We start from the raw sequence: 25110 nt of genomic DNA, 5'->3' as shown, positions 1-25110 counted from the left end.
TATCCCACATATAATGTGAGTCAGATTTGTAGCCAAGTAATTTGTGTTTTGTCAATTAATTTTTCATTTGCATCTTGTTATGAATCGTAATATAATATGAATGAATTGTAGGCAAACAATTTGGCATATTGTGGACAACCAACATTTATGACACTACTTCAATGTGGCTATGACATTGGGTTTGAAGATTCTGAAGGCTCACAGACAGGTTCTCGGCCAACAAATAATTTGCTGCTACATACTGAGGTACTTTTGCTGCTGATTTGGTACTTTTATTGCTGATTTTGTGCTGCTAAAATGCTGTTTTTGGTGCTGATTATGTGCTGCTGTAATGCTGGTTTTGGTGCTTATTTTGTCCTACTGAAGTATAGTGTCGGTGCTGTTTTTTTTTTCAGGGTTTGGATGGCCATGAAGAGTTGGAAGGCACTTCAAATTTCATGCATAGGAGATGCCTCTGAGCTGCTGTATTTAACATTGATGTTGATGTTGAAGTTGAAGTATTTAATTGTGAAACTTGTTCAAACTTGTTAACTATTTAATGTTGCTGTTGATGTTCAATGGTGAAACTTGTTGAGCTGCTGTATTTTGATTGTGAAACTTGTTGAAACTTGTTAAGTATTTAATGTTGATGTTGATGTTCAATGGTGAATGGTGAAACTTGTTGAAGTATGTGGGATATGTTAATGGAGTTTATTTTGTTTTGGATATGTTGATGGTGATGTTGAATGGTGAATGGTGATGTTGAATGGTGAATGGTGATGTTTATTTTGTTTTGGATATGTTGATGTTGAATGGTGAATGGTGAATGCTGTAGCTTTATTCAAAATCTTTGTTGAAAATCTGTCTCCAAAGCTTTGTCTTAAAAAACAATGTTGAAAAAATCTTTGTTCAAAATCTGTTGACAAATCTATGTTTCCAAATCTTTGTTTAGGGCAATCTGTGCTGAAAATCTGTCTTTGTTTAGGGCAAACTGTGCTGAAAATCTGTCTACAAAAACCTGAGTTCAAAATTTCTGTTCACAAATCTGTCTTTCAAAATCTGTGTTAAAAAACTGTGCTGAAAATCTGTCTTTGGAAACTGTCTTCAAAAATTCAGGTTCACAAAAATTCTGTCTACAAATCTGTTCACAAAACTGTCTTCAAAAATTCTGTCTTCAAAAATTCAGGTTCACAAAAATTCTGTCTAAAAATCTGTTCACAAAACTGTCTTAAAAAACGTGTGTTCAAAATACATAGCCAAAATACATAGCCAAAAACCTGTTCTAAAAATTCTGTCTTCAAAAACCTGTGTTAAAAAACTTGTGTCAAACCTCTGTCATGAAAATCTATCTTACATTACAAGTCATTACAAAATCTATCATACTCATACTCATACATTACAAAAACTGTGCTAAAAATCTGTCATACTCATACATTACAAAATACATTACAACTCAAACTCATACATTACAAGTCCACTATACATTACATACACATTCCACGTACATTACAAGTCATACTCATACTACCTTACATTACATACACATTCTACCTACAATACAAGTCATACTGACACTACCTTACATTACATACACTATTTCAAATACACTAAAATCATAACTACCAGCAACAACAAAACAAAAAAAACAAAGGCGTAATTCAATTTTGCACCAACTCTTTCAACCACCATTGCCAAGTCTCTATATTGTTTCCTACTCTTCATAGTCATGTCTTTGAGCTCCCCATTCACGATAATTACTTCTCTAAGAGTAGACAAGACTTCCATGCGTTCTTCATCAATATCATTCTCGACCACCTTCAAATTATGCTGCATATGTGGAGGGATCCACCACTGAAAGAAGTTGCAACCATTCGGATAATTGGAGCATACAAAATAAAGGCAATTTGGATTATCCGTTGGCTGAGAAATCTTCACCACAGCTTTTTTGCCACATCAACAATTGCGGTTTTCAAATCTAACTTCATGCATGTTATCCATACTTGCATTTGTGCTTGACATTGACATTGACCTACAAAAAATTATCAAATACACAAAAATTATCAAAAAAGAGACAATAACCCCAATGGTGTTTCTACATCCAAGAAAGAGGTTCACATGCATATGTTTATCATACACAATAAAAAATTTTTTGGCTTTACATTCACAGAAATAACAATTTTGATCAGATAATGTGGGGTTTTCGAGAAATGGTCACTCAAAGAGTGGTTTGAGACATGAAGCAATGCCCTTTTCTGATAGGATATGCTGTTGTAAGTTTTAGATAAGGGTGACTGAACTTACCTAATGTTGATAAGTTGGACCTCTACTTATTCTGCTATTGATGTAAGAAATTTTGTTTACTATCTCCCTCTGTGGTATGTTGGATTGATAGGATATGCTGTTGTAAGTTTTAGATAAGGGTGACTGAACTTACCTAATGTTGATAAGTTGGACCTCTACTTATTCTACTATTGATGTAAGAAATTTTGTTTACTAGCTCTCTCTGTGGTATGTTGGATTGATCTTTCAAACTAGATGAAAATTCTCATATCCACAAATCAAACTTGGGTAGACCAGTGCTAAATTGTAAACAAATATGCCATTAGATAATAGAACAATTATTGCCATGGCAGTTTGTTTTGAAGAGGAAAATACAGTTCTATATTATGCCTTTTTCCAACATACAGCAAAACCTTATCAAACTTCATTAATGCCTTAATTATTTACCAACTAAGAGAAGGATTACTTATTCATTGGCTTTGGCACTCTGTCTGCTTGACAATAATCTGGGCTGTATACATACATCCATACCTCTACTAGAACTTGATGTTCATGTTCTTTTTTTAATTTTTAATTTTTTTTTGGGGTTATATACATACATCCATACCTCTACTAGAACTTGAACCCTGCACCTCCCTCATTGAGGGAAGAATAAGATACTAGTCAAGCTAATAACATGTGATATGATGTGGGCTAAGGTTTACTTCCCAAAGAGGAAAGAATAATTAACGGGACTTGTGCCCTTTAGAGACATAATGGAGGCTAAAGGCACAAGCAAAGCTAGTGTGGTCCTTTTCTAACTCCTTTTTATAGGTATTGGATACCTGGATAGTTCAATAATCATTTACAATTTTGTGGCCTTTGATTAATTCTTTTAAGGAGATTTCTTAGATGGGGGAGTGGTTGTTGGAATTTTTTTATTAATGGTCAAAATTGTTATACATGGCAGCGGTTAATGCAACATTTCTTTAACATTGTTAGCCACTTCAATGTGTGATAATCTAACATATTCTGAACAACATAACTCAATTGATATATTTGGGCCTCTTGCTGCTGTCAATGCTGCCAAAGCTATCCTATAATGGGTCATTAAGGAGCTCTGATTCAAGAACCATAATTCAAGCACTTTTCAAATTTATTCATTCAAGCACTGATTCAAATTATTTTCCTATAGTGGGCCAGTGCTTGAATAGTGTTGAAGATAATGTATATATTCATTCATTCCCTCTATTTTTGAAAAGTGTTCTCTATAAAATTTCCTGAAAGATGCACATAGCACATAATCAAATATATATATATATATATATATATTTTAATGAACCATTATGAGCATGTAAAGAAAAAAAAAAAAACAATGGCAGATGGACAATGGTATATATATTTTAATGAACCATTATGAGCATGTAAAGAAAAAAAAAACAATGGCAGATGGACAGTGGCATATATATATATATATATATGTATGTATGTATATTTTAATGAACCATTATGAGCATGTAAAGAAAAAAAAAAAAAACAATGGCAGATGGACAGTGAGCATGTAAAGATGGAAGTATTATGAGCATTATGAGCATGTAAAGAAAAAAAAAAAAAACAATAAGCATCTGAAATTTGAAAATCCATAGCTGTTTTTACAGATCCAAAATGGACGACATTTTTGTTTATAAACATTATCAGCTCCTCATTTTATGTATATATATACATTATATATGCATATGCATTGCAAGCCCCAAATCAAAGTAAAGCCCCAAATAAAAGCCCTAATTTTTTTTCTTTCAAATCTACTTTAGTTTCTCAACCTGGTGGTCGCCGGTGAGGAATGGCAGATGGTCGGTGGTCGCCGGTGAAGAATGGTGGCTGGCGGTCCAACAACGATGGCAGATGGACGGTGTCTCCTCTCCCTCTCCCTCTCCCTCTCTCTTTTTTTTGTTTACAGATTAAAAATGAGGAGCTCTGCAACGTTAACTCATTTCAAAATTTTTTTTTTTTTTTCGTTGATCTGGCCCGTTCTTTTTAAGTGGGGTGACGTGGCAAGATCCAGGCCATTGACCGGAGGACCGGTTGGAAGCTTTGGCTGGAAAGGATCCGGACTCGTATTGGTGGCAATTAGAGTGAAGGGAAAGGGAAAAGGAAAGGGAAAATGGGCACTATAACAAAATGGTTTTTTAATAACAAAAATCATTTCGTCTCTAATAGTAAAATTTTTGTCACCAAATTGATCTGTGACGAAATAATTTCGTCACCACGTTCGTCGTCTATTGGTTGTCACTAAAAGTACCTGGTGATGAAATTTTATTTTGTCACCTATTATTGGTATTTGGTGACGAAATATTTCGTCGCTAAATGTTAAATATTTTGTCATCTATAACATCCATTTCGTCACTAGAATTAAATAAAATTTTATTCTATTTGTTTTGAGTGACAAATATTTCGTCATTAAAAATAGTGATAAAAAATTTTAGTAACGAGGATATTCGTCACCAAAAGATGAAAAAAAAAGACCCTTCAGTGACGAAATTTTTTGTCAAGAAATATTTCAATTTAGTAACGAAATACTGAACATGTGTGACAAAATTATTTGTTGGGAAAATAAAAAGTTTTAGCGACAATTTCAAAAATTGTGTGGGTGTGAGGGGGATATTTGCAATTTATATATATTTTTTTCAATAAACAATCCATGTGCATTTCAATAGTCTATTCAATAAAATATCTATTATAAATTAATATAAAATTAAATTATTCAATTTCATAAAACAATATAAGCAAAACACATGTCTCATAGTATCTAGAAATTAATATATAACATCTATTCTAGTAAAATAAAAAACTATGACAACACAATCAAAATGAGTTGTCGACCAAACTGGGTGGCTTCTCGTGTACTCCTCCCCTTTTGCATTCTTAAGTTGCTTGTATTGTTTGTGCAACTTATAGGTGAAACCACTCAATCGCCGACCAAACGGTGTGTTTAAAGCCCTTACTACATCACTCAGATTGCCTTGTAGATCAAACTGATCCTATAAAATCAAATTATTATTTTTTCCATAAGTTAAATAACCTAAATTTTGTTTACATACACAATTAAACGTAGCAGCAACCAACTGTGAAATACAACATCTAGGCTATAAAAGTAACTCCACAATCCCTGTCCACAACTTAGAAAAATAATTTCCAAAATTCTGGTAAGTCAACCACTGATATATGATAGATCAGATCCAATATGAACTGGGTGAGTCATAAAAAATTTCTAAAATTTTGTCTTTTCTATTTGGGAAGAGAAAAACAATGAGGCAAAGATGAGAAACATCTGAACCAGAATTGTCTGAAACTAGTAGTATTTAACATCAGATTCTTAACATTGCACATTTGACCCATTTCTAACAAATAATAATAATGATAAATAAATAAAACGAAGATCAATTCTTCTCTAATCCTTTCCATCAATCACCTCAATTTCAGTTTCAAAAAATATAGAAGGCAATAGTAGAAGGGTTTTAGTTTCAGTTTCAGTTTCAATTTCCATGTGTCATGCCTCTTTTACTTATTTTCTTTTTAATAATGATAAATAAATAAGACTTGCCATCATCTGAAGTCCCATCTAACTATGAAGTGGTCATAGAATTGTGCAAAGACATTAAGGATATAGAACATCAATGAGTAAAAAAAATATCAAGAATGCCAACAAAAAATGCAGCATGAATGAGAGAAATATGAATAGCTTTTGAAACTTGAATATTCAAAAATGAAATACCGGGTTTCAAAAAGAGGGTTTTCAATAATAGCAACATTTCAACCATATCATACAAATGCAGGCAGCAGCCATCTCTGAATCACATTGATAATAATGTTATTACAGAACTTAAGAAATCAATATTGTAAACATTATACTCTAATGGGAAACTAAGTCACTCCCACTTCTGATTTGTGCCGTAAGCTGAATGAAATTATTAGATTCTATGCTACCACAAGTTAGAATATTTTGATCTCTTTACCGGGGAAAAAGTTGAGAAGGCTTTTGTTGGTGTTTTTTTAAACTTTTCCTGGGATTGAAAAAAGCTTGAATTTTTTATTTTATTTTTTTGTCATGAAGGAAGACATGGACGACAACCTAGATTTTGGATGGTTTTGGAAAATCAAGCCTTCTTACTGTCAACTTTGCTAAACGGAAAATCTTTACTGTAATCATGTTTTATGATTTCACTTAGCAGATATATTGTGACTTACAATGGCATGAAAAAGTCTATCACTAAAATTAAACAGAAACTTATTCTATCACATTAAAGCCATGTAGGCAAGCACTTCACCTTAATAGAACCTTCTTTTTTAATTACTTTGTTGTTGTCTTCGTGCTTCCTAGATTGCTATTCAAAGGGTAAAAACAAAGCCTTATTTTTCTTATTCAAATTCTCAATCATCTAAGCGAAGAATTTTGAGTGTTCACATCAGAATCCTATTCTCCTAGCTTCATTTGAGCTCATTAAACCTTGGGCAAATCTATATTACCTTCTGTTGCACTAATAATTTGTTGGGATTATTTCTTTGCTCTATATTTCTTAAACTTGTTTGTTATGAATTGTGGGATTGGTTATAATTCATTGTGGTGGCGTTGGTTATGACTTAGTCATAACCTGTGGTTATTTTGGTTATGACTGAAGAGGTCTTTGGGTACGCCTCACGTGGCATGCGGTTATGACTTGATTATAACTCATTGTGATGTTGGTTACGACTTAATTATATATGCCTTATTGTAGTTATTATTTCGGTTATGACCTATGGTCATGTTTGTACCGGTGTTTGGAAATTCATGAGAAATGAGTAAAATCATTTCAGTATAAAGAAAAACAAATATAGACCACAATTGAGAAGAATTAAACCGAAACAAAGTAAAATTGTCAGAAAAAAGTATTGCAACTTAAGTAAATAATGATAAATGCAAGCATTAAATCAAGATAGAACATGAAGATTGTTCATACCAAGGCATATAATTTTAGAGATGACTTGACAACTATGTTGAACTTTGGAGTCTATAATCAAACCATTTCTCAGAATATATATTGACACACATGCATATATGTTGGAATAATCTTCTGCGCAAAAAATAATTTGAAACCACATCAAATAAATAAAAAATAAATCACTTACAGAATTTATTTAAAAGATCAAGTCGAATGTGAGTCACTTTGTCTTTAAGACAGATTCGCCCCGCTACGGTGCTTATGGATAAATGACGTCTATCTCCCAGGATACAATGATCGTCACAAATTGTAGTAGCACTCCAAACAATTTCTACAGCGAACCAAACCTGTGTTCTAAACTCTCTGAATTTTTTTCTAAAATAATATGAAGAATAAATAATGCAAAAAGGGAACAAAAGGGAAGGGAACAGATTTTTTGGATGTTTTTGAATGTAAAAAACCTGCTAGAAAGGACTGGTATTTATAAGCAAACTGATCTGTCCAAATAGGTGTTGTTTTGAACCGAACAGGTATAAAACTGTTTTGAACAGATACAGTTCAAAATTCCATCAGATCTGCAGCAGTTTCAAATTTGAATATGTTTGGAAAAACTATCCGAAACTGCTGGGAACTGCTAGGAAGTTTCTAGCAGTTAAAACTTGTTAAAAACCAGTTTATCTATTGGGAATTTTGGACTGGAAGTGACACAATTATGGACAAAAAATTTAAATTCAAATTTGGTGCAAACTTTTGAATTAATTTCCCGCAATAATTTTTTTTTGGAAAAAATTCAAACAAATTTTCTCCAAACCGACTCGGCCCACAACTCGCGTCCGGCTTGGCCGGTGAGACGAACGACGGCGGCAACGACGGCGCGCGCGCGTGTGGTGGTTTAAGCCAAGGTTCCATTTGTCCATAACTCCTCCCTTCTACAAACTTGGGGTGCCCCTTGGGGTCCAACCCAAGTATTGTCACCTAGAACTTATATACATATACAAGCTCTCTTAAAGTTTCAATGTAGGACATGCCTTACATGGAAACCTACATTTAATTCTTTAATTCTCCATTCCACGAACCAGAAAATGGCGTCAAGTTCTCATTCACTCATAAATAGTTTTGATAAACCGTTTTCACCGTGTGACTTACCATGCGGTAAGGAACACGTCACCTCTTTGGACTTACCCCAAAAAGACGTTTGGGACCCACTCAAAATTAGGCTCAAAGTTAGCCCAAAATAAGCCTATAAAACCAAATTTTCCAACAATCTCCCACATGAATGGAGTTTGACGGAGAGAAAATGCAATAACATAATCTAATTGCATAGAGTACAGAAATTGTGAATATTCTGCAAAGGATAGGTAGTTTTTGGCTTTGAACCTTTTCTTGTGAGACACGATCGGATTTACTAGCTAACCAGTGAACATGATGTCTTGAACTGTTCAGCCATGTGTGTAAACCAAGACAATAAAACTCACACAGTATATCCCCAGACACAGTTTAGTTTTCACTATCGTGTTCATTTTGGCCCTGAACAACCTGGTCTTTCATGAGTGCTCTAAAAACTTATAGCCCTTCACAAATCTCATAGAATTGGCCCAGTTCACACTCACATAGGTGATTCTTATGAAGAGTATATTGCTATACTTCACTAGGTTTACCTAGATATAAGAATTTTTAAAATTTTACTTAACCTAAAACGTTGCAGACATCACTATTTCATCATAGAAATGGGTAGGAGTTTGACTTCCCAGTGATCCTTCTAAGTCATACACAACTCGGTTGTCCCTTTGAACCTAGATCTTGGGATCTCCAATCAACTAGGTTGGGTTGCCGTTGTGGTAACTCTTATTTAATAGGCTTAAGTCCCATTCCCCTCGATGAATTCTCAACTTACTCTCTTGCTAACCCTTTGGTTGGTAAATCCGCTATGTTGTCTTTAGACTTCACATATTCAATGGAAATAATTCCATTAGAGAGTAGTTATCTTACGGTGTTATGTCGAAGACGAATGTGTCGTGACTTATCATTATACATATGACTCTGTGCACTATCCATTGCTGATTGACTATCACAATGTATGCATATAGCAGGCACCGGTTTTGGCCACATTGGAATATCTTCAAGAAAGTAGCGAAGCCATTCTGCCTCTTCTCCAGCTTTATCTAAAGCTATGTATTCTGATTCCATAATAGACCTAGCAATGCAAGTCTGTTTGGAAGATTTCCAAAATACAACCGCCCCACCAAGAGTAAAGACAGACCCACTAGTGGACTTTGAGTCTCTAGTATCCGATATCCAATTTGCATCACAGTATCCTTCAAGTACTGCTGGATATCTAGTATAATTAAGCCCAATGTTACGAGTAAATCGGAGATATCTTAGAACCCTTATAATTGTTTTCCAGTATTCTACTCTTGGATTATTCGTATATCTACTGAATTTACTTACTGTATAGGCTATATCTGGGCGAGTGCAGTTCATCAAGTACATTAAGCTTCCAATTATTTGGGCATACTCTAATTGAGAAATACTTTCCTGTACATTCTTCGAAAGAAACAAATTAACATTCACAAATGTTGTAGCAAGATGATCATCATCTTTGCTAAATTTATCAAGTATTTTCTCAATGTAATGTGATTGTGACAAAGCATAACCTTCTGATGTTTTGGTAATTTTCATACCAAGAATTACATCAGCAATTTCCATGTCCTTCATGTCAAAATGTTTATTCAACATTTTCTTAGTAGTTTTAATTATTTCATTATTATTACCTATAATGAGCATATCATTTACATAAAGACATACTATAACATAACCATTGTTTGTGTTTTTAATATAAACACATTTGTCACATTCATTAATTTTGAATCCATTTGACATCATTGCTTTGTCAAATTTCTCATGCTATTGTTTTGACGTTGGTTTTAAACCATATAATGATTTAACCAATTTACACACTTTCTTTTATTTTCCTGGAACAGAAAATCTTTCTAGGTGTTCCATATAAATTTCTTCATCTAACTCATAATTTAAGAAAGCAGTTTTAAAGACATTTCTTCTAAAGACATTGGATGCTTACCAGCCCGCTTCTGTGAATTGCAATTGTCTATCTCAATCCTCAAACGCACAATCAATTCTTCTAAAGACATTTCTTTACGCTTGTGTTTGAAGTAGTTCTTGAATTCCTTCCAGACTTGTGATAATTTCTTAATTAAGGCTGCAACTTGGAAGGATTCGCTGAGAGACATGCCTTCTGCATGAATACCATGTAGAATGAGTTGGAGATCTTGAACTTGGCTGATCACAGTTTTAGAATCAACCATCACAAAGTCCAGGAATTTGCCAACCACAAATTTCTTTGAGCCAGCATCTTCTGTTTTGTATTTTTTCTCTAAAGACTCCCAAAGTTCCTTTGCCGTAATGATAGAACTGTAGACGTTGTATAATGTGTTGTCAAGTCCGTTCAAGATGTATTTTCGGCAAAGGAAATCAGCATGTTTCCAGGCATCAACCGCAACAACCACTTGCCAATTAGTTTTATCCTCTTTCAGAATAAGAGCATCTTCACGGAGAAAACGTGCCAGGTTGAGTGTAGTAAGATAGAACAGTATTTTCTACTGCCATGTTTTAAAATCAGTTCCTGAGAACTTCTCTGGCCTTTTACCATGATTAACTGGTACAATCATAACTAGAGAAGGAGTTGGTGCAATGGCAACCACCATACCAGTACTTGTTTGAGCATTAGTTTTAGTATCCATGAATTCTAAATTATAAAACAAAATTATAATTAGAATTGTATGCTATATAGAAAATTTAAACCAAAATCACAGAATTAAATTTTGTAAAAATAAAAGAAACAAGAATTGTAACTTTTACTTCTAATTAATTTGAAAATAAAACAAAATTTTATTTAAACAAATTAATTCCACATAGAAAAATATTTCTATAACACTTCAAAAATTAAAATACTGAAAACAGAATTTTAATTAATGATCACTCATATATTATTTCTGAAAATCAAAATTAATTTCTAACAAACTTCACAAATAAATATTCTGAATTGTTAATGACACCAGTATATTACTACTAGCTGTCAAAGAAAATCGACAGTATATTACTACTATCTATCAAACAGTATATTACTACTATTTTTTTTCCAACCAGAATATTATTTTGTAAAATCACAGAAATAATTTCTGTAAGAAGAAGAAAGAGAAAAGGAAACAAATGAAAAATTCTGTACAAACAGAATTATTCAAATCTGTCTTAAGATTGTTGGAATAATCTTCTGTGTAAAAAATAATTTGAAACCAAATCAAATAAATAAAAAATAAAGATCAAGTCGAGTGTAGTCACTCTGTCCTTAAGATAAATTCGCCCCACTACGGTGTGCTTACTAATAAATGATGTTTATCTTCCAGGATACAATGAGCTTCATCTCTGAATTTTTTCCTAAAATAATATGAAGAATAAATAATGCAAAAAGGGAACAAAAAGGAAGGGAATAGATTTTCTGGATGTTTTTAATTGTAAAAAACCTGCTGGAAAGGACTGGTATTTATAGGCAAACTGATTTGTCCGAACAGGTGCTGTTTTGAACCGAACATGTATGAAACTGTTTTAAACAGATACAGTTCAAAATTTTAACAAATTTGCAGCAGTTTCAGATTTGAATCTGTCTGGAAAAACTGTCTGGCACTGTTGGGAATCGCTGGGCAGTTTCTGGCAATTAAAACCTGTTAAAAACCAATTTATCTATTGGAAATTTTGGACTGGAAGTGACACAATTATGGACAGAAAATTTGAATTCAAATTTGGTGCAAAATTTTGAATTAATTTTCAGCAATAAATTTTTTTTTTTTTGGAAAAAATTCAAACAGATGTTCTCCAAAAAATTAATGTTAGAATTGACCTGACCCACAACCCGCGCCCGACACAACTCGGCTCAGCCAGTCGGACGGATAGCGGTGGCAGCGCATGTGGTGGTTTGAGCCAAGGTTTCATTTGTCCATAACTCTTCCCTTCTACAAACTTAGGGTGCCCCTTGAGGCCCAACTCAAGTGTTTCCACCTAGAACTTCTATACATACTCAAGTTCTCTTAAAGTTTCAATGTGGAACAAACTTTACATGGAAAGCTACATTTAATTCTTTAATTGTCCATTCCACAAACCCGAAAATGACGTCAAGTTCCCATTCACTCATAAATGGTTTTGCCAAACATGTGACTTGCCATGCAGCAAGGAACACATCACCTCTTTGGACCCAACCCAAAAGACTTTTGGGATCCACTCAAAATTGGGTTCAAAGTTGGCCCAAAATAAGCCTATAAAACCAAATTTTGCAATAATATATACATATATTCAAATTCAAAACCATAAAACTAACACACAACAATAACCATTCAAATTAGAAATTGTTAAGAGCTGAGTAAGGTATCGTTGATTCGAGTCTTCACATTGATATTGAGATCGAAGAACTCTGTGTTCCACCACTCTATTAGCTCCAGAACCATTCACATTTGTTTCTTCTACTACTAATATTACTACTTCGTTTGCCTTTTCTCACGAGGAATCACGAATCATCAATTGAAAACCCCAGAATTCGATCTATGGATGAATGGCTAAACTTGAGCAATAGAGAGAGATTTGAAAATTGAGAATGAACTCAACACCAAAGATCCATCGATGGTGCTACATAAATCGAAATTCTTACACAAATTAACAACCAAAGAGAAGTTAAATGAAGCAACAAATCCATCAAAATGCACAAATCAGCATTGTAAGCCAACGGTAAATTATTGAGATATGAAACCCTAGCAAAACAAATTCAAAAAAAAAAGAGAAAAAAAATCACAGATGAGAGAGAGAGAGAGGGAGCTTACACCAACAAGATATGAAGTTAGATTCAGGGTCTTCGAATCAAAGAAACATGTGTGAGAAAGAGATCTGAGGTCGAATTCAGGGTCTTTGTAGCCCAACAAACGTATACGAGAGAGAGGATCAGAGGAGAAAAGCAATACAAAAGTAGAGGACGATGAAATGTTCTTCCTAGTCTTTATGGATAGAGCAATTGAAATACGTATATAAAACGATCTGGGTCTCTTTGGTTTTTTAATCTCTCTTTAATCCAATAAACTGAGATAAAATATTAACTTTATTTATTTTGTCACAGTTTTTTAAAAACTGAAATGATTTTATATTTTTTTAATGTGACCTTTAACTATTATTATAGTAATGTATTTTGATATATATATATATATATATATATTCTAATATATTTTTGGTGATTAGCACCTTTTATTTTATTTTGGCGCCTATTTTTTTTTATCTTGCCATTGTAAACTTGTCAAATCCCTTTATGGATTAAAACAAGTTCCAAAACAATGGCATGAAAAATTTGATCACACTATGCTTTCGGATGGTTTTAAGATAAACGAATGTGACAAATGTGTCTATGTTAGAAGCACAGACAATGGCTATGTCATAGCTTGTCTTTATGTGGATGACATGCTCATTATTGGAAATAATAATGACATGATCAAATCCACGAAGAAAATGTTGAACGAAAAGTTTGACATGAAAGATCTGAGAGTAGCAGATATAATTCTAGGAATAAAAATTACTAGAACATCTAAAGGATATGCTTTATCTCAGTCTCACTATGTTGAGAAGATTCTGGAGAAATTTGGAAAGCATGACGACCGTCCTGCTAAAACACATGTTGACATTAGTCTTCATTTGTGAAAAAATACAGGTGCAAGCATATCACAATTAGAGTACTCTCAAATAATCGGAAGCTTGATGTACTTAATGAATTGCACTAGGTCAGATTTAGCCTATGTTGTAAGCAAATTGAGTAGGTACACAAGTAATCCAAGACCCGATCATTGGAAAGCGATAATTAGGGTACTTAGGTATCTAAGACATACCCAGAATTATGGCTTACATTATACCAAATATCCAGCAGTACTCGAGGGGTACAGCGATGCAAATTGGATATCGGATACTAGAGACTCAAAATTCACTAGTGGATATGTCTTTACCCTAGGAGGTGCAGCAATCTCTTGGAAATCTTCCAAGTAAACGTGCATAGATAGGTCGACAATAGAATCTGAGTTTATCGCATTAGATAAAACAGGAGAAGAAGCAGAATGGCTTTGTAATTTCTTAGAAGACATTCCAATGTGGCCTAAATCTATGCCAGCTATATGCATTCATTGCGATAGTGAAGCAGTAATAGGACAGACACAAAATCATATGTATAACGGTAAGTCTCGACACATTCATCGAAAACATAATACCGTTAGGCATTTGCTCTCACATGGAATAATTTCCATAGAATATGTAAACTCAAAGGAGAATATTGTGAATCCATTGACTAAAGGGCTAGCCAGAGAGCAAGTGTACTATTTATCGAGGGGAATGGAATTAAAGCCTATTACTTAAAATTCGCCATAATGGTAACACAACCTAGTTGACTGGAGATCCCAAGATCTAGGTTCAAAAGGACAACTGAATTATGGATGACTTCACGTATCACTGAGGAGGTTTACTCCTACCCATTTCTATGATAAGAAGAGCGATACCTGCAGTGTTAGTAGAATAAGCTTTGCTTTTAATGATTCTTATAGCTTGGACATCTAATTAGGGTATAGCAGGATACTCTTAATAAGAAATCACCTATATGAGTGTGAACTGGGCCGGTTCTGTGAGAATTGAGAAGGCTAAATTCTCTAGAGCACTCATGAATTACCAGGCGTTGTTCAGGGCTAAAATGAATACAACCATAAGAACTAAACTTTGTCTGCGGATACACTATGTAGTCTATTGTCTTGGTTTACACAAAAAGCTTAATAGTTCAAGGCATCGCGTCCACTGGTTAGCCAATAAGTCCGATAGGCTTTCACTAGAGAAGGTTCAAAGCCAAAAGCTATCTATCTTGTTGTGGTGTATCTTCTTAATGTACTATTTCTTTGTCTGTATCTTGTTGTATGTCCGTTATCGTGAATTTCATTCATGTGGGGGATTGTTGGAAAAATGACTTTTGGATTGCCTTATTTTTTGCTAACTTTGAGCATTAATTAAGGTGGGACCCAAGCGTTATTTTTAACGTTTCTAATTGGGTTCATGTTTAATACCGCGTAGTGAATAAATTCATGTATTTGGTTGCTCAAAACCATTTCGTATGAATGAGAATTCAACGCGCATTTTCAGGTTCATGGAAATGTATTTTGGTGGGTTTGCTATACATTTGTGAAATGTGCTTGTCCTACATTGGAAAGGCTTAAGGAATTATTTGGGTTTATAAACCTTAGCATTTGATACTTGGGATGGGCCCCAAGGGGTACCCAAGTTTGTGGAAGGGTGAGGTTATAGGTATAGTGGGCTAGATACATTGGACCCAAAATTAAAACCACACGCGCGCCGCCACTGCCGTCTGTCTGGTCAGTCGGGCGGGCTGGGCCTGGTCCTGGGCTTGGATGCATGGTGTGATGTTGGGTTGGGCTTGTCCGGCTTAATACTTATCTTTTTGGGCCAAAAATATTTGAACTTTATTTATTTATTTTTATTTTTGGTTTCAAAAATCAAAATAAATTGGTCCAAATTTTTTCCCTTTGCCCAAATAGTTTCTAACACACCCGAATGGATTTGAACCTTTTGAATCTTTCCCGGACAAATCTGGAACTATCCAAACAGTTCAAATAGATTTTCTATCTGTTGAAATTTGTCCGAACAGTTGCCTATCTGTTGGCACCTATTCGAACAACCACCAACCTGTCTATATAAAGTCAGCTCCAGCAATTCATTTTGCATCCGAAAATTTTCAAACTTCTTCCCTTTCTTTTTCTGTTCGTCCTCTGTTGCTCCTATATCTGTTTCTGCATTTATTTTTAGGAAAAGAAAGAGAAAGAGTTATAACATTGTTTGGTTCGCCAGACTTGATTTTATTGTGCTATAAAATCAAGCATTAGTCGTTGCATCTTGGGAAGTAGACACCAATTATATCTCGAAGCATCGGAGCGAGAACGAAATCTACTTTAAGGAGATTGTGTTTAACACAAGTCTCGACATTAATTTATGTAAGCATTTAATTCAGGGAATAATTTATATAATTGTTTTGTGAATTATTTTATTTTATTATTTATTTAATTTATACATTTAATTTACACACATACACTTTCGTGGATTCTAACAGAAACACAGGCCCAAACATAGCTTATTTGTTTGGGAACACGAGTCCGAACATTCTCCGTGAAAGAGAGGTGAGAGACTTCGAGAGATTGGAGAAGATCGAGGTTGAGATTGAGCAAAATGCAGACTTGCTCCCTTTGAACTATACATACACATAGATATATATATTTATATATGTTGTTTTTAGGGTTTTGGGTTGATCAAATAAATGAATGGAATTAAAGGAAGATATACACGCCTAATGCAAAGAAAAAAATGTAAAAATTGCAAAAAATACATTCTTTATACCGATGGATTCACTCAGAAATATTTTTCTTCCACCTTCATAAAAGAGATAATGGGTTTTATAGAGTTTTTTTTGTAAGGAGTTTGGGATGGTTTTTAGGGTGTGGGGTGTGTATTTGAGTGGATTGAAATTTTTATAAGGATAATTTTGGTATTATTTGGGGGAAAGAAATAAATTTTAAGAGTTTTAATATTCATAAATATAGGTCCAAAGAAATATGAGATCCAAACATGATCAATAACTCCTCAATATGATAAAAAAAGCAATGACATATAAACAAAATTTACATATAAAATGATGTGAGTTTTTGTAATTTTTTTATTTCCAATCAAAATCTCATTATTATTCTCGTAATTGCATAAATAAAATTGACACATAATTCTGAAAAAAAAAAAAAAAAAATGATTGATCCACCAAATATAGGATCCCTGACTCAGCCCGAATGACGTAAGTTGGACGATCTCTTGGATGACCGCTTGGATGAATGACATCACTATTGTCAATCGCAGTTGTCAGCCTATGAACCGTGATTGTCACCATTGTCAACCAACAGCTGCCCAGATGACTGACCGGACGGCTTCTCAAATAACTTATGTGTCAACCGACATGTACAAATTCAAACAATTCAAGTAAATCCAAATTCAATGGATATAACATTACTAAATTTTGAATGTTATTTTTACTGAAGTACATTTTTTTGTTTATAAATTATTTTCCGTTAGAAAGATAGGTCCACTTGATAGCAAGAATCATAACCGCAATCAACGGTCTTCGCTGAGGAATCGCTCTATTTTCAAAGCAAAAAATTTCAATAATTAAAAAACGAAAAAGGGCAAGCTTTAATTTTGACTTGAAAAAGAGTGAAAAGAGGGAGGGGTAGACACGTCATATATAACGTGAAAAGGCAAGTTTCCGCAATTACCGGTTGGCACCGGTTCTGTTACGGTCTCGCCAATGCTTAACAGTTCAACGAAGTTACGGGCTGCCGGGGTCGATGAGGTTCCCTCACTTCTTCTCACAAAGTACCGCCACGGGTAAAACCTAGCCAGCCGGTGGCAACCTTGTGGTCCTGTTGGTTGGTTTTAGCTATAAATGAACAAATAATGCAAATGCCCCACAGGGTGGCTTTCAGAAAGTGTGTCCCAATTGGGCGGCTGTCCTAAAATGCTTAGGGATATTTATATAAAAAAATGATTAGGAGTTTTAATTTATGAGTTTAAGACAGCTTTAATTTATGGCGGACTTCATGTGATGTGATGTTTTGATCTTAATTTTTTTTTTTTTTTTGAATTTTCACATCACTAGAGTTAAGTTTAGAGTCCAACTCTAGAGTTCTCTATCCTCACTCATTTTATATTAAGGTTGTCCTTCAATGTTAGGGATATAGATATTAAGACAGCGTTTAGGGATATAGATATTAAGACAGTGTTTTTTTTTTTTTTTTTTTTTTTTGAATGATGAAAAAGGATGTTATGTGAAGATATCATAACATTTGCGAGCCTTGATATCGGGTAACAGGTTGCTTGCTATATTTAACCTAATTCATAGAAAGGGACCCACTACGGAGAGATTCAATGAACCTCATCCACGCGCCACAAAAGGGGCCAAATATCAATCAGAACACAACATAGAGCCTCTATAAAGAGAGCACGTCCTAAGATTCGATAGTGTTTTGTAACTCTTTTTAGCATTTAAATTGAACATTTAGAGTGAATGTAATTAAGTATGTTTGATTATTATGATTTCGATTAAGATATTTGATTTAATAGTTGTGTACTATGTTTTGTAATGTGAGGTTGTGGATTGAACTTATATGAAGAGAAATTTGATACACAAAAGATGGTTCATCTTCCCATTATGGGGTTATATGTAATTAATAGTGATTGTTGGGTCTTAACTTGGCTTATTGATTGTTAGGACTTGTTGATTTTCTTGTTATTGTGAGTTAGTAATCTGTTTGATAATATAAATATTTCTTATATTTGTATTTACTCTCTTATCAGTCGACCAAAAAAAAAAATATTATGATTCGTATTATTAAAAATTTTAATTCTTAAAATTTTTTTAAGTAACAAATTTTTTTACTTAATTATAACCGTTATGTGCAACATTAAAACTTTATCACAATCCCTAACACCAACTAATCGCTGCTATTACTGTTACCACTACAACTATCATAATGCTCTAAATGCAAAATCTTAAAACAAAGTTATGTTGAACATCACAGTTTATATATCATGTTAAATGTTATTATTGTATTAATTTAATAGATTTAATCACTTATCTGTTATTAATACAATTACAATATACCACATAATATATAAAATAATATAATTATATAATAATATTATATCATAGTTGGCAGTGTGTAGTTAAAAACAATAGAGAGTGTCCCCCAATGAGAAACCAAAAAGCCCGCTTTGTTGTTGTTTGAGACCCTAAAAGGCTAGCAAGTACTTCACTTTTCCCTGTTTTTTATGGTTTGGGCATTCTTTTGAATTTTAGGTACTCACTGTTCACACAACAAGGGAGTGGATGACTCAAATATCAAAGGGGCAATTTGGAAACTTACCAAAATTTTTTTTTTTTTTTTTACTTTTAGCTTGTTTACTTAAAAAAGTCAAAAAAAATCATAAAAAGTCAATTTGTTTGCATAAAAAAACCGTCAAAAAGTCAAAAATAAATTTAAAAAAATTAATTTTTTATCAAATGGCCACAAATTTCAAGCTTAAATCACACACACATGTATCTATGCAATTTCAGTTGGGTTAATTAAAGCTGAATTGAGGTTTCAAATTTCAAATGCACAAATGACCATGAAGAAGAGACCTACCTAACTATTATGTATTAATTATTACTCCATCTCAATTTGCAAATTTTGAGATTAGATTAATAATTAATTAGCCTATTACTCGTACTATACATGAGATAATTATAGATATTTGTATTTATTTAGATTTTTTTAATATATAAATTATGTTTTTTAAGATTTTTTATAAAAATAATTTAACAATCTTATCACTAACCATAATATATGGGAGAAGTTAAAAAGGGTACTGCAGTAACCATACACGGATTGCATCTATAATTATTTGTTTGAGGAGATTTTAAATGTTAATCAAGAGATTTTGACCAAATCAATAAATGGAGACATGTAGAAAGGCATGTGGATTGAAAAAAATTAATAAATGCTGATTAGGAGATTTTGACCAAATCAATAAATACTGAGTTTTTTTTTTTTTAAATAAAAAATTTAAAAAATTCAGATTGAGATATTGAAGTTCCTACAGGCCTTAGGGGTTAAAAATATCCTTTTGCTTAATATATAGTATAGATGTGCAAGACTATTGAATATCAAGAGAATTATATATAGGTAAATGTTAACAAGTGCTCCTTAGACATTGTTAAATATTGAGAAATGTGTAAAAAAATATCTTAAAAATATGTAAAAATGTTAGTGTATTGATTTCAATAAAAGTGTATTGAATTTAGTAAAATGTATATTATATTTTTTATTTTATTTTTTGTCTTCTACTTGTGCCCTAAGAGCACTTACTAGTAATAGGGTTGTAAGCAAACCGAGTTGAGTCGAGATGAATTTTACTGAGCTCAAACTCAACTCGTTTGGTTAATATTAGTTGGGCTTATTGCTTGATAATTTTTTTTTTATAATTATTTATATTATTTAAATATATAAATAATATATTTTATTTTAGAACTTAGATAAAAATATATGAGTCAAGTTTATTCGAGATCAAGCTCGACTCGCTTACTAAATGAGTCTAAAAGTCAAGTTTAAGCTCGTTTATTTACTTAATTAACTAAGCCAACCGAATCCTTAACGAACCCAGTTAAGTTTGTGAACAGTTTGATTTGTTGTAACTCCAATTAGCATGACCGTGATATATATAATAAAAAAAAAATGATATCCAATTTTTATAGTAATTAATCATTCAATATGAAGAAAAAATTTCTGTTTTAGGTCCTCTGTTTTATTGCCTCTTGCAGTAGGCTAACCGTTAGCCAAAAGTTACCGTGGCAACTCTATTAATCCCTTCCCCCCGTGTCCTAAGTCCATGGTTAAATTAACCTGCCAGGTCGTGCATTTTTGTTTTTGTGGAATTTTTAACATCGGTCTCAATAATTGAATTTATTATTTATTACGTCTTAAGTTTTCATCGCATGTATCAAGAATTTTTATTATATTTTTTTATCCCGATTTTATCCCTGCTACCATCAAGTAAAAATCCATATTTAAATCATCCCAAACACTTATCAAATCTTTAATTGTTTATAATATTTATTACTCATTAATTTTTTCAATTTGTATTAACTTCTCTCTTAATTATTTTTTCAAAACTCTTATTCTTTTTCATCTCTCTCTCTCTCTAGAAAATATCACCATTGTAGCTATGGCCATGGCCATCCATCGGCAACCACCATTGTCCTCCGTCACTAACCACCGCCACCTCCACCGATCACCATCAGCACCTTTGCCAGCCACAACCACCACCATTGTTCACCAACCATCTCCACCGTCGCCGATCTATACTTCACCATCTCTCAACCGTTTGACTCGCTCACCTAACATTGTCGTCTTTCTTCTTTTTTACCATCACTGTCGCTCTTCCTTCATCCTCAGTGTTTCATCTACAATCATCGTCGTTCTTCTTCAATCATTAATCCATCATCTTCAACGTCGAACTTCACCAATGGCTTCAAATCTAGTTGTTTTCAATACCGATTTACCATCTTCGCTGCCAATCTAGTACTTTATATGGTCACCGATGAGATCGAGACTCTTTCTATAGTATATTGGTGAAGATCTACATTTGTAAAACATGTTGAACAAATCTGATGAATTTATCACTTAATTCAGTGATAAATTTATCACTGATTTGTTTAATATGTTGTGGACTGCTACTGCTGGAATTTTGATATTAATATAATGATAAATTTATCACTAATTTTTGTTCATGTTATATTTATCACCTCCCTCTTCCTCACTCCCCCTCTCTCTCTTTTTATTTCTCTTAAACCAAATCTGTTGTATCAGATGTATCACTGATATATTTCGTTGAATCTTGTGTTGATTTATGATGATGACGACGACATTATTATTATTATTATTATTTTGTAATCTTCTAACAAACAACTAGTGAGAAATTTATCAGTGAATGTGTTTATTACTGCTAAATTTATTACTGAATATGTTTTTGAATCTTGTGTTAATTTGTGACGATGATGATGATATTTTCTTTTTGTAATTTTTTAACAAACAGTCAGTGATAAATTTATCATTGAGTATGTCTTTGAATCTTATGTTGATTTGTGATTATAAAGACGGGATTTTCTTTTTTAAATTTTTAACAAAGAGATAGTGATAAATTTATTATTGAATGTGCCAATCATAAATTTTTTTGCTAAGTTTGTCTTTCAATCTTTGTGTTGATCTGCAAATGTGAAGAATTATTTTCTAGTAAGGACTCATTATGCCCCTCTTTCATTTTCTTTATTCTTATTCTTCTCTTTTTCTCTTGTTGCTAGCATGGCGGTATTGACATGGTGGAAATGGAAAATGGCCAAAAAAAAATATTTTCAAAGGTCGGAAGTAGTCTTCAGTGGCCGGTTGAGAGAGAGAGAGAGAAAGTGGAACGGTTGAGCGATTTCTACATGTAAGCTGAATGTCAAGGGTAAAATGGAAAGATGTGCTAAATTATTTTGGATCAGAACCTCATGGGAATTAAATCAGGTCTAAATGACCGGCCTGTAACTCCCTCATTTTTTTGGTTTCTAAAATTCAGCTAAATTGATGAATGATATAATTGATAGAATTCTCGGTATGGGTTAGAATACACAATTTAAACGGTTGATAATCCTAAGAATACTAGTCTTAGGTATGTTAATTTGATCTAATTTAGTCCATCTAACAGACATGACTCAAATACATTACCTAAATAGTATAGAAAAAGAATAGATAGGTTATTCCAAAAGTATATTAGAAAAATGTAAAGTCAAAATAAAAAATAAAAAAATTACTTTTAAATTAAAATATAATAAAAACTTAACTAGTAAGGCAAACATTGACTAAGAATTTTTTTTTTAACACACACACACAAAAAAAAAAAAAAAAAAAAAAAAAAAAAAACAAGCTCAACAAGCAGCAAAAGCTACACCAAGAACCAATGACATCAATAAAACTGGAACCTCCTCCATCAAAACCGTAGCACCATCCAGGTCCACCGCCATTCGCGCAAGACAATGAGCCACCAAATTTTTTCAACGTCTTACATGCTAGATTGCCCATTCCCGAAATAGCAGAAACAAGTCCTGAGTAGCTCCCACAAAATGACCAAAGTTTGACAAACTTGGCAGACTTTGACTGAAGGCCCCTTATAATGGTTAGAGAATCACCGTCCAATACTATCCTACTTAGGCCCAGATCCCTTGCAAATTGTTATGCCTTGAATGCTGCCAATGCTTCAATACAGTACACCTCCATCGCCGATCCTAGCTTCTCAGACATCGATGCAATGACCTCCCAACGCCAGTCACGAATAACCACACCAGTTCCGATTAGAGTTATATTAAAGATCCCAAATAATCTATCAAATTTTCTGTCAAACCTCTCATATGAGTGTATGACCTACACACATGTAGATTTGTGCCAGTCTCACACCCATGTAAGAAGTCTGGTAGATTATTAAGCTATGGGGCGCAGAGCCGGCCCCATCAAAATTCACCTTATACACACCCTCCATTGGGGCTGTCCAGCAAGGACTAAGAATTGAAACATTGAAATTGGTAATCTGAAACATTGAAATTGGTAATCTAAAACATTTTAACCATCTAATTCATTGATGAGTTAAGAATGGAATTTTTCTTCGATTGTAGACTTTTTTTATTTTTATTTTTTAAAGTCAATTAGTAAATGTGAAATTACAATTTGAAAATTATTATATCAAGTATAATTAAAGTCCAAACAATCACCGGGTCAACAATCACTACTAATCCAAATTTGAGAATAAAGAAACAATTACATACAGTGATGAGTTGCTTGGGATGTTGTACTTGTAATCAATAATTGCACTAAACAATTATATACTATTATTGACCAGAGGGTGGCTATATTTCTTCTGGGATTGCATTGAAATCTTACCTAGTACATTAATTTGCTCTTGGAAATTAATAATAATTATGCTAACATTGACATTTGGAAATTTTTCTTTTTCTGCTCAATGACCAAATTGCTCATTTGTTTAGGCTCAAGCTGAAGCACATGTGACAATATCACTAACAAAAGCAAGACACTATTGTTTGGAACTTATTCACACCCACCCTCACTAAGATAATTTTAAGAAAATTGATGAATTTCTTTGAAGTTTAAATTTTTTTTTTTAAAGTTTCACAAATTTAGCATAATTATATTGGATTTTTTAAAATATTTTAATTCACATAACACTTAATTCATTTTTTATCAGCTTGTTTGATTCTAGTTTTTAGAAAATAGTTTTCAAAAAATTCTACTTTTTTATTTTCCGTATTTCAATGTTTTCAATGAATTTATTTAATATTTTAAGCAATTGTTTTTTAATTTTTAGACACACCTAACATAAATACACTTAAAAAGTATAATATTTGTGAAAAAATCTTTAAAAAATACACTAAATACAAAAAAATACAAAAATTTAGTACATTTTTGCATTTTTTTATATTTATTAATTTTTTTAAAAAAATTCATAAATATTTTACTATTTAGATACATCTAAGTAAGGTACATCTAAAAAGGTAAAAAGTTGCTTAAAATTTTAAAAATATTCACTAAAAATTGAAAAAATACGAAAAATAAAAAACTCAATTTTTAGAAAATTGAGTAACACATAATGCTATCTTTTTTTAACAGTAAAATGTACATTTTATATCTGTTTATTTTTGTAGCAGCACACTACCTGTATTAGTCCAAGTTGTTTTAATTTTACTAAATTTTAATAGAGATTTTTTTAAAAATGAAACCAAAAAAAAAACTTATATTTCATTTATATTCGTCTCACTTTTTTTAAAAAAAAAAATTTATTTAAACACAATGCAAGTGAATAATTTAATAAATAATTGATTAATGCAATGGAAGAATGTGAAAACACGTGATGGAAAGATCTCTGTGTTTGATATCTCAAAGCCAGAGTCCCTTTCTTGTGCCAAATGGTTGCAAATTTTTTTTTTAGGTATCTACTGTTTGGTATGGTATGCAATAATGTGAGTTTGGTGAGGTTCTGAGAATAAATTGACATGGGTAAGGGTCCACTCTTTGCAGAGAGGCTATAAAAAGTTACTACTTTCATTAGTATGGTTTTTAAAGGTGTACATTTAAGATCCCTTTGTAAAATTAAATTTTAATCATATGTATACATATATTAAAAG

General features: G+C 32.7%; 1 long non-coding RNA gene across 1 annotated transcript; it reads left to right on the top strand.

The window, feature by feature from the left end:
• The first annotated feature begins 1 nt into the window (after position 1).
• On the top strand, positions 2 to 707 carry LOC145805862 (uncharacterized). The gene is made up of 2 exons (XR_014348033.1): positions 2 to 266; positions 396 to 707. It is a non-coding gene; the product is annotated as an uncharacterized LOC145805862 (long non-coding RNA).
• Positions 708 to 25110: the final 24403 nt, after the last annotated feature.

This window comes from Camellia sinensis, chromosome 13 (assembly GCF_055761805.1).
Source record: "Camellia sinensis isolate YWXY chromosome 13, ASM5576180v1, whole genome shotgun sequence".
NCBI classification, from domain to species: Eukaryota; Viridiplantae; Streptophyta; class Magnoliopsida; order Ericales; family Theaceae; genus Camellia; species Camellia sinensis.
The sequence above is the reverse complement of the archived record's forward strand: the minus strand, read 5'-3'. Positions and strand labels throughout refer to the sequence as shown.